This window comes from Myxocyprinus asiaticus, chromosome 27 (assembly GCF_019703515.2).
Source record: "Myxocyprinus asiaticus isolate MX2 ecotype Aquarium Trade chromosome 27, UBuf_Myxa_2, whole genome shotgun sequence".
Classification (NCBI taxonomy): domain Eukaryota; kingdom Metazoa; phylum Chordata; class Actinopteri; order Cypriniformes; family Catostomidae; genus Myxocyprinus; species Myxocyprinus asiaticus.
In genome coordinates this window covers 31,267,798-31,279,756 of record NC_059370.1, presented here as the reverse complement: position 1 = coordinate 31,279,756, position 11,959 = coordinate 31,267,798, and positions in this window count along the sequence as shown.

Here is an 11,959-nt window from a genome sequence, read left to right as displayed (position 1 = left end):
AATTACCATTTTACACCAGCAACGCAGATGCCATTGAAATGAAAATGTAAGTTCAAGGAATATTCTAATAGCCCTACAGTAGTCCTTAAAATGAGAGGACTTTACAATAAAGAAAAGCACCAACCAATCTGAACTTACATGGCCATCCAGTAGGGATGCAACAATATGCCATATGGCACCAATCCCAACAGTCAATAATACAAATTATTATACAAACATATCTGACCACAGAATGTTTACCAACAATGTTCGGTGTATTAGGATTACAAAGTAATTAGTTACTGTAATCTAATTACATTTAAATAAAAAAGTAGTGTATGGTAACTTGATTCTTATTGGTCAGCAATGTTGAGTAAGTTACACAAAAAAGGAATAGCCTACACAACAAATCACATTTTACTTCTGTAAAATTGTAATCAAATTACTTTACTGATTGCTTCATTGAAAAAAGTAATCACATTACTCATTACTTTCAGTAATTAATTTACAGTTAATGCCTTTCATTAAGTACTTTTAAGTGCATTACTTGTTACACATTTTAAAAATAGTATAATTTATTAACGAGTAAAAACATGATTTTTTTATTATTAACCATTTTTATTGATTCCATTCAACAAATTAAATAAACATAACAGAAAATGCGGAATCAAATTATATAAAATGAAACCCTTCCCCCCGAACACGTCACACATAAAACTCTGAACCCTCAACCAAAATTCTTGGATCTTAACACACCACCAAAAAACATGGGTTGTGTCCCCATCTTCTGATTGGCATCACCAGCAGGTGGGTGTGTCTTTAAGACCAAGCCTATACAATCTAGAGGGGGTCCAATGAAATCGATGTAAAATCTTAAATTGCATATGGCGCACCTTTGCATCTCTAGATGTAGACTTGATGTTTTTTAGAATCCTAGCCCACACTCCCTCCTCCAATACCAAGATTAAATCTTTCACAAAATCTCTTGAGAGAAGCCTAAGCTCTGTTCCCCTGACTCTGAATTAGCAGGGAGTAATACACTGATGCCTCATGACCTTTTCCAAAAGCAGTAATCACCACTCCCAGAGTTTCTGCTGCTTTAGGGGGGGGTGTGTGCTACTCCCAGAAATAGAACAGAGCAGGTGGCGCAGCTGTAAATACCTAAAGAACTGAGACCTGGGAATCCCAAAATTTTTAACCAACAGACATTATTTTTAATTTGTTGAGCAAAAAAAAAATATATATATATATAATAAAAAATAAATAAATAAATAATAATAAAAATAAAATAAAATACAAGTAACTTAAATGTAAAGAAATTTGTAATGCAATTACTTTCTCAATAAAGTAATCAGTAAACAATCTGATTTCAATTTTTATTTATAGGTGCACTCAGCAATTTTTCCTCATTAACAGTTTTACTCCTACAGAAATTAATTTTGTAATGAAAATGTTGTAATGACCACTCAAATGAGATCAGGGCTCTGGTCATTTCAGTAACCTTATAAAAGCTGCTTTATTCTACATGGGGCAGGGGCACCCTCATTGGGGCTGCCATTTTAGAATCAATTGAAACAGCTGAATACTACTCGCTTAATCGCAGTAACCATCATTTTATTGGACACTTTCACTCTTGGATTAATATAATCATGGCTGATTGATCAACTCGAACAAAACGGTACTGAGTGCACCTTTAAGTAACTGGCTGTTATTTTTTTCTTCACAAAAATATCCTAATCTATAATTTTACATGCCTTATTCTCTTAAAAACTTTGCAATGCATGGCAGAAAATCTGAAAGACTGTCCTGCAATTTTGAAACCTGGCATGGCAGAGAAAAAGAGCATTAAATTAAAATAAGCTCTGATATTATTTGCTACCAATATTCACTAATCAGAGTCAGACCCATGTGATTATTAAAAGAAATTGGCTGATGATATTGACCGGTATGGTCACTGATATATTGTGCATCCCTACTGTGCAGTATTTGAATTCAAGTTCAAATTCCTGTCATGTCTCAAAGTGGAGAGGAGGAATTAAAAATCTCTCTGTTGAAATATTCTTGCACTAAACTTTGTGACAGACAAATTTTATTTAGAGCTATCTTGTGCCTTATGCAGTGACAGGAGGAAAGCTTAAGTTAAATAGTACTTTATAGAAAGAGTGTCCAATATAATTCAGGCTTGTGCTTTATCTGAGCACTAGGTCTGATGGCCTCTAAGCAATGACAGGGTCCCCTGGTGTCTGCGCTCCCTGTCCATGCAGTGACAGTCCGTAATTCAGAACGAACCTCTGTTGTGACCTACCCCTCACCCTGCCATTCCACTCCCACTCTAAAACATACGAGACTGGCGTTTGCACTTTCAGTGTCCTTTTTTTGCAGATTTACGATGGAATACTAAATTCAGAGAGGTGAGAGATCTATTGTGAAGCTGAAATCTGCACCGAAATAGCTCATCAAATAGATATTTTCTCCCAGTACGCACGCACGCACGCTCGCAATCACACACACACACACACATTTGTCCTACTGGTATTGGGATATGATGAATGTTGCCACAAAATGATGGAGCTGAGTGAGTGGATGAGTTGACAGTTGAGAAAATGGCTAAATGTCTCAGATATGACAAATCCCTACAGAATATAACAACGAGCCCAGGCTATGTCTCTCTTTTATCTCTTTGTAAGAAAAGAGGCATGGTAGGTAATTGCCCTTTTAGTCCTGAGCTGCAAGAGAGAAAATGGAATATGAACTGCTGTAATTGAGTTTTGTCTCATTTTCTTACTGATGTGTCATCTTCAGTGTGATCGATGCTGGTGTTAGTGGGCATATTTTCTCCCTGGAGATTGCTTTCAACATTCCTCCTCTGAGCTATTAAACTATCATTCTTTTTTGCCATTAAGGAATATTTTCAGGAGCATTCCATGCCAGACATACCCAGCAGTGAGATTTTTTCAGAACATGATAACCTATTTGCAGACTCTTCACCACTGGCCCTCTATGAACCACCCTTACTGGGAGATGTGTTTGCAGTATGCTGGGCAGAACTGAAATGTTTTGCCAGGGCTCTGCAAAATGAGAACGTGCTGGAGTCTGCGCTGTGAGATATGCAGTGTATCGATTAGCCTTTGCTGGAAAAGATGGGATAATTTCTTGGTTCAGCATTGTGGAATGGGGCAGAGTTTGCATTACATTTGCATGCATCCTCTCAGATCCTGTAGTGATGAGTCAACAGCGTTGAGATCCAAGTGCAGCTTTTAATAACAATAAAAGTAGTAATTCAGACAGGCAAGGGTAAATCACCAGCAGCAGTAATATCAAAGGCAGTCCAGAGGGGTATTCAATAAACCAGAGATTTGCAGCAGGCAGCAGACAATCACAGGTTATATCCAGGTAAAACAAGGCAGTAATAGTAGGCAGGCAGCGACGGATCAAAGACAGGGTAAACAGTCCAGGATAATGCACAGGTAATTCAACAAACTAAGAAAACACTTAGAAATGTCAGCCTGGGCAAAACAAGACTTCACAATGACAGCAAGTGAGAGTGAGACTTAAATAGCTGAGTGAATTTGAAACAGGTGAACAGGTAATCATTGACAGGTATGGGGATTATGGGAAATGGAGCCCAGAGAGTTAAAGACAAACCCCAGGTGATGGAGCCCTCTGGTGGTGAGTGGGAGGAACAACAAAGGCGGGATTCATGACAGAGCCCCACCCGCGAGCGGCTCCTGAAGCGAGGAGGTAAGTGACGCCAGGGTCCAAAGAAACCAGGGCAGATCAGGTAAATGACCAGGGAACCAAGGGAGCCAAAGCAGACCAGGCGGATGGCCATGAGACCAGGGATACCAGACCAGATCAGGTAGACGACCAGGAGACCAAGGGAGCCAGAGCAGACCAGGTGGACAGCCACGAGACCAGGGATACCAGAGCAGGTCAGGCGGACAGCCAGGAGTCCCAGGAGGCCACCTCAGGGTAGGGACTGGATCAGGAGGCCTGGTTGATGGCCCTAGAGCTGAAACAGTGTCAGGAGAGCTAGGTGGTGACCACAGACTAGAGACTGGAGCCATGGAAGGCGGAACCATGGGAGACTCATGGGATGAAGCCATGGAAGGCAGAGCTGTGTGAAGCTCGAGAAGCAGAGCCATGGAAGGCAGAACCATTGCAGGCTCAAGGGGTGCAGCCGTGGCAGGCGGAGCCATGGGAGGCTCAAGGGGTGAAGCCATAGCAGGCGGAGCCGTGACAGGCTCGAGGGGCAAAGCCATAGAATGCGGAGCCGTGACATGCTCGAAGGGCGAAGCCGTAAAAGGCAGAGCCATGGGAAGTTCGAGGAGTGGTGCCATGGAACGCAGAGCCATGGCAGGCTTGAGGCTAAAAGTCCAGGATGACTGGGAAATGACCTCAATGGTCGTGAACATGAACAGAGTCTTGGGAGCGACCTCTGTGGTCGTGGGCATGAACAGTGTCTCGGGAGCGACCTCTGTGGTTGTGGGCATGGACTGAGACTCAGGTATGACCTCTGTGGTCATGGGCGTAGACAGAGACTCAGGAACGACCTCTGTGGTCGTGGGCATAGGCAGAAACTCGGAGACGACCTCTATGGTCGGGAACTTGGGCATAATTTCGGGAACAACCTCTGTGGTCGAAGGCATGGACATAGTCTCGGGAATGACCTCCTTCCATGGGAGGCTCGAGGGGTGAAGCCATAGAAGGCAGAGCCCTGACAGGCTCGAGGGGCAAAGCCAAAGAAGGTGGAGCCATGACAGGCTCGAAGGGCAAAGCTGTAGAAGGCAGAGCCATGGGAAGTTCGAGGAGTGGTACCATGGAAGGCAGAGCTGTGGCAGGCTCGAGGCTAAAAGTCCAGGATGACTGGGAAATGACCTCAGTGGTCGTGAACATGAACAGAGTCTTGGGAGCGACCTCTGTGGTCGTGGGCATGAACAGTGTCTCGGGAGCGACCTCTGTGGTCGTGGGCATGGACTGAGACTCGGGTACAACCTCTGTGGTCGTGGGCGAAGACAGAGACTCTGGAATGACCTCTGTGGTCATGGGCATAGGCAGAGACTCGGAGATGACCTCTATGGTCAGGAACTTGGGCATAGTTTCGGGAATGACCTCTGTGGTCGTGAACACTGGCAGAGACTTGGATACGACCTCTGTGGTCGTGAACACTGGTAGAGACTTGGAAACGACCTCTGTGGTCGTGGATATGAGCAGAGACTTGGAAACGACCTCTGTGGTTGTGAACACTGGCAGAGACTTGGAAACGACCTCTGTGGTCGTGTACATGGGCAGAGACTTGGAAATGACCTCTGTGGTCGTGTACATGGGCAGAGACTCGGAGACAATCTCTGTGGTCGTGAACACTAGCAGAGACTTGGAAACGGAAGCCTTTCTTCTCCTCCTCCTCTGGACAGCCGAAGTAGGCAAAGCAGGCTCTGGGGCAGACGAGGCTGGCAATGCTGGCTCTGGGATGGATGAAGCTGGCAATGCTAGCTCTGGGACGGACGAGGCTTCCAGCTCGTTGGCCGTGGCAGGCATGGGCATCCGCTCATTGGTCATGGCAGGTGTGGGCATCAGCTCGTTCGCCGTGGCAAGCGTGGGCATCGGCTCATTGGCCATGACAGGCATGGGCGTCGGCTCGTTGCCACCGTGGCAGGCGTGGGCTTTGACTCATTGGCCGTGGCAGGCGTGGGCTTTGACTCGTTGGCCGTGGCAGGTGTGGGCTTTGACTCGTTGGCTGTGGCAGGCGTGGGCATCGGCTCGTTGGCTGTGGCAGGCGTGGCCGTCGGCTCGTTGGCCATTGCTTAGCAGGCTGAGGTGCGGCTGTGACATGGCATGGAGCAGACTGAGATGTGGCTGTGACATGGCATGGAGCAGGCTGAAGTTTGACTGTGACATGGTATGGAGCAGGCTGAGGCATTGCTGTGACATGGCATGGAGCAGGCTGAGATTTGGCTGTGACATGGCATGGAGCAGACTGAGATGTGGCTGTGACATGGCCTGGAGCAGGCTGAGGCATTGCTGTGACATGGCATGGAGCAGGCTGAAGTTTTGCTGTGACATGCATGGAGCAGGCTGAGGCATGGCTGTGACATGGCATGGAGCAGGCTGAGGTTTGACTGTGACATGGTATGGAGCAGGCTGAGGTGTGGCTGTGACATGGCATGGAGCAGGCTGAGGTGCGGCTGTGACATGGCATGGAGCAGACAGAGACGTGGCTGTGACATGGCATGGAGCAGGCTGAGGTTTGACTGTGACATGGCATGGAGCAGGCTGAGGTTTGACTGTGACATGGCATGGAGCAGGCTGAGGCATTGCTGTGACATGGCATGGAGCAGGCTGAAGTTTGGCTGTGACATGCATGGAGCAGGCTGAGGTGTGGCTGTGACATGGCATGGAGCAGGCTGAGGTGTGGCTGTGACATGGCATGGAGCAGACTGAGGTTTGACTGTGACATGGTATGGAGCAGGCTGAGGCATTGCTGTGACATGGCATGGAGCAGGCTGAGGTGTGGCTGTGACATGGCATGGAGCAGGCTGAGGCATGGCTGTGACATGGCATGGAGCAGACAGAGACGTGGCTGTGACATGGCATGGAGCAGGCTGAGGTTTGACTGTGACATGGCATGGAGCAGGCTGAAGTTTGACTGTGACATGGTATGGAGCAGGCTGAAGTTTGACTGTGACATGGTATGGAGCAGGCTGATGCATTGCTGTGACATGGCATGGAGCAGAATGAGATGTGGCTGTGACGTGGCATGGAGCAGGCTGAAGTTTGACTGTGACATGGTATGAGCAGGCTGAGGTGTGGCTGTGACATGGCATGGAGCAGGCTGAGGCACGGCTGTGACATGGCATGGAGCAGACAGAGATGTGGCTGTGACATGGCATGGAGCAGACAGAGATGTGGCTGTGACATGGCATGGAGCAGGCTGAGGTTTGACTGTGACATGGCATGGAGCAGGCTGAGGTTTGACTGTGACATGGCATGGAGCAGGCTGAGGTTTGACTGTGACATGGCATGGAGCAGGCTGAGGTTTGACTGTGACATGGCATGGAGCAGACAGAGACGTGGCTGTGACATGGCATGGAGCAGGCTGAAGTTTGGCTGTGACATGGCATGGAGCAGGCTGAAGTTTGACTGTGACATGGTATGGAGCAGGCTGAAGTTTGACTGTGACATGGTATGGAGCAGGCTGATGCATTGCTGTGACATGGCATGGAGCAGAATGAGATGTGGCTGTGACGTGGCATGGAGCAGGCTGAAGTTTGACTGTGACATGGTATGGAGCAGGCTGAGGTGTTGCTGTGACATGGCATGGAGCAGGCTGATGTTTGGCTGTGACTTGACATGGAGCAGGCTGAGGTGTGGCTGTGACATAGCATGGAGCAGGCTGAGGCGTTGCTGTGACATGGCATGGAGCAGGATGAGGTGTGGCTGTGACATAGCATGGAGCAGGCTGAGGCGCGGCTGCGACATGGCATGGAGCAGACAGAGACGTGGCTGTGACATGCATGGAGCAGGCTGAGGTTTGACTGTGACATGGCATGGAGCAGGCTGAGGTTTGACTGTGACATGGCATGGAGCAGGCTGAAGTTTGGCTGTGACATGCATGGAGCAGGCTGAGGCGTGTCTGTGACATGGCATGGAGCAGGCTGAGGTGTTGCTGTGACATGGCATGGAGCAGACTCAGACGTGGATATGACATGGCATGGAGTGGACTCAGATCTGACTGTGACATGGCGTGGAACAGACTCAGACATGGCTGTGACATGGCGTGGGAAGGCTTCAGACGTAGAAGACTTAGAATCTGGCAATTCCCCCCACTGGCGTGCTGTGAGTCCGATCCGGTATATGGATTTCAAAGCGGCATCATCAAAACCAGTGTGGGCGGCAAAGGTGGAAAAGAAATGGGAGTACTCCCTTATTGATAAGTCTGCCTGGCTTAATTGAATGAAGAATGCTGCTATATCCATGATGCGGTGAATTGTTCTAGCTGAGGCCAGGTGTGCCGCTGGGTTTGATGAAGGAGCTGAGACCTCAGTGGTTAGTTGAAAAAAAGCCGCTGGATTGGTTTTTGGACGAAGTCTTCTGTAATGATGAGTCAACAGAGTTGAGATCCAAGTGCAGCTTTTAATGACAATAAACGTAGTAATTCAGACAGGCAGGGGTAAATCACCAGTAGCAGTAATATCAAAGGCAGTCCAGAGGGGTATTCAATAAACAGGCAAGAGATCGGGGCAGGCGGCAGACAATCACGGGTTATATCCAGGTAAAACAAGGCAGTAATAGTAGGCAGGCAGCAACGGATCAGAGACAGGGTAAACAGTCCAGGATAATACACAGGTAATTCAGAAACTAAGAAAATGCTCAGAAAGGTCAGCCTGGGCAAAACAAGACTTCGCAATGAGAGCAAGTGAGAGTGAGACTTAAATAGCTGAGTGAATTGGAAACAGGTGAACAGGTAATCATTGACAGGTAAGGGGATAATGGGAAATGGAGTCCAGAGAGTTAAAGTCAAACCCCAGGTGATGGAGCCCTCTGGTGGTGAGTGGGAGGAACAACAAAAGTGGGATTCATGACAGATACTGTTTAAAGGAAAGAAAACAAAATAATATGTTGGCTATCAAAAATATGTATTTACAGGATTCCAACATCTTTTGACTAATGAATTTCAATGATGTTTTTCGTTGTTTGTAAAAACTGAATAAGAGTTTTAAAAAATAATGTTATATTGTCCTCACTAAAAGCAATATCTAGCATAACTAAATACACTGATCAGCCACAACATTAAAACCACCTGCCTAATATAGTGTAGCCCCCCCTTGTGCTGCCAAAACAGCGGCAACATTCTGAGATGCTATTCTTCTCACCACAGTTGTACAGAGTGGTTATCTGAGTTACCATAGACTTTGTCAGTTTGAATCAGTCAGGCCATTCTCTGTAGACCTCTCTCATCAACAAGGCATTTCCGTCCACAGAACTGACACTCACTGGATGTTTTTGGCACCATTCGGAGTAAATTCTAGAGACTGTTGTGTGTGAAAATCCCAGGAGATCAGCAGTTATAGCAGTTTTACATGAATTTATCATGCATGCATGCTATTATTAACACTTCTACGTGTTATTATTTAAAACAGTAGGAGACTATGGCGTCTCCATTGAGAAAGCAAGGTTAACGTATTTGTACATACAGTATTTGGCTGTTGGCGATTTTGTTTCTAAAAGTGAGCTAAATCTGACAAAAACTCCCTTTGGAAACTTTCAGGGACTTCCTATAAGCTATTGGGAAATTGATTAATAAATTAAGCAAATACAATACTGTTTTTATTAATATTCTACAAATGCAAAATGTTTTCTTTAAGGGCTAGTCTAGACTAGAGTAATTATAATTAACTTTATATGAAAACATTATTGAAATGCCCCATTTAGATCATGTAAATGTGTGTATTTGTGTGTGCTGTCCAGTCAGGCAGTGAAAAGAGTTAGGGTTAAAGAGTTAAAGTTCTGCAATAATATTTTGGAAATTTCTCACATCAACAGCAGTACAGTTCAGGATGACATGCACCAAACAGATAAAAAAATAAAAATAAAAAATAAAGTTTCTGCTATATTTCGTCAAGAACCTTCCCCCTTTCCTGCCTGGTTGTATCCTGAGAGAGTCAGATGTGTAGTAGGTCTGTTGTGCTCACTACAAATAAAATGTTAGACTGCAGTGGACACCTGTTACCCGTCTCATTAGATGGTAGAAGTTGTGGCTCGATTCATTTCTCAGTCATTAAAACAGATAAATGGAGAAACCGATCTGAACAGCGTTTGAACTGAGACTCAATAATGCTAACATGCTATTCTTATTTCACATGTACATGGCTGCAGTGAGAGTACTGAAATCACCAAGCCAAGACACCACACATACCTGAACATCAAGCCAGATCATCAAGGAACCATCTGAGACACTGTAAGTATGCTCCTAAAATCATTAGGATTCCAGGAGTTGACACGTTGGACCACAGTGTTTACATTTCGGGGAGTCTTATATATGGCTTATTTACAGTTGCTTCTGCACATTAAGGGTTAGTTCACCCAAAAATGAAATTCTCTCATCATTTATTCACCCTCATACCACCCCAGATGTGAATGACTTTCTTTCTTCTGCAGAACACAAATGAAGATTTTTAGAATACCTCAGCTCTATAGGTCCATACAATACAGGTGAATGGTGACCAGAACTTAAAAGGTCAAAAAAAGCACATAAAGGCAGCATAAAAGTAATCCATAAGACTCCAGTGGTTAAATCCATATCTTCTGAAGTGATATGACAGATGTGGTTGGGAAAAAGATAAATATTTAAGTCCTTTTTACTATAAATCTACACTTTCACTTTCACATTCAGCTACCTACTGGTCAAAGGTGGAGATTTTTTGGATACGATAAAAAAGGATCTTTTTCTCCCCCTCACCTATCATAATGCTTTTGAAGATATTGATTTAACCACTGGAGTCATATGGATTACTTTTATGCTGCCTTTGTGTCCTTGTTGCACCTTCTGAGTTCTGGTCACCATTTACATTAACCTACAACGCTGATATATTCTTCTATAAATCTTTGTTTTCATTCAGCAGAAGAAAAGAAGTCGTACACATCTGAGATAGCATGAGGGTGAGTAAATGATGAGACAAATAAAATTTTGGGGTGAACTATCCCTTTAAACTAGGATATGATAAAGTATTTAACAGTGAAAAAAATGACACATTTCACCTCTTAATTCTCATGCTTTAATGTCACTCTTTATATGATGGACTTCGAGGTGAATAGAGTACAATAGATACATTCCTTTGAATTCGTCAACAAGATGGTCTAAGCAGCTGATTGATTATCAGATTTATATCAGAATGGCCAATAAACTAAAGCGTTTTATGAACTATTGGCTTGAGGCTTTTGGCACGGTCTCATGTCTTTGGCTGTCTAGCTGGGGCCATTAACTGGTGATCATTTGTTTGCATCAGTATGGTGCGGCAAAAGTCCAAGCTAAATTCAGTCGAAAGCTAATGCAGTAAGGAGTCTTTGATGTGCTGATGAGGGCCACTTTGTATGAAACAAGACTCTGATTTTGCAAAGGCATATGGAGGTGCCCTTCTATTCGAAACCCCTCCACAGGAGGCCAAATAGAACCGTGAACCAAATCCCATTGTAGGCATAGTGCAAGACTGAATTATCCCTCCAAGCTTCACACACTCTTTGTTTAACATCTATGTTTTAAATTGGCATGGGAGAGAAATTGTCTGTGCTACCTATGGAGCTCCCGAGCCCTGCTGTTTTGAAATTTCTCAAATTAAATCCTTTTGCAACTCATCTTGCATCTGATTGAGGCAATGTCAAGGTTTAATGAGGGTTGGAATGCTATACTTTATGCAATTTCTTTTTTTTAATTTGCATTATTTATTTATTTATTTTTTATCTTGATTTCTATCTCCCTCTTATCTGTCTTGTTTTTCAAGTGTCATTAGCAGTGACCACATGTGCCAAAGACATTGTTGGTCTGTGCAAAATTGAGAGATGTAATATAAAAGTATAAGCATGATTCTAACAAAAACTTGTTACGCTCATTAAAGGAAGCTTATTCCAACCTGGAGAGTAAGATCAAAGCTATGTCCGGTTCTGTCAGCACCTCTGACTCCCTGTCTGTTCAGCTAACCAGGTTTGTGTGGCTGAATGAATGAGTGATGCATGTGGCAGGTGTGCTCTGCCTCTCCTCGATCACGGCCCGGTAATGAGATCTTGAGGACTGCTCGTAATGACGGAGAGGCTTTGATATACGTGCCTGGAACTGGATGCAATGCATAGCGATTTAATTCCTCTGATCCCTGGTAAAATTTTAAAAAGGTCTCGCTCCACATTGAATATATATATATTGAATATAGAGTGGGTGGTAGTACTGTTTGAATTTGAATGGTGTTGTAATTGACTGGTGTTATTAAAG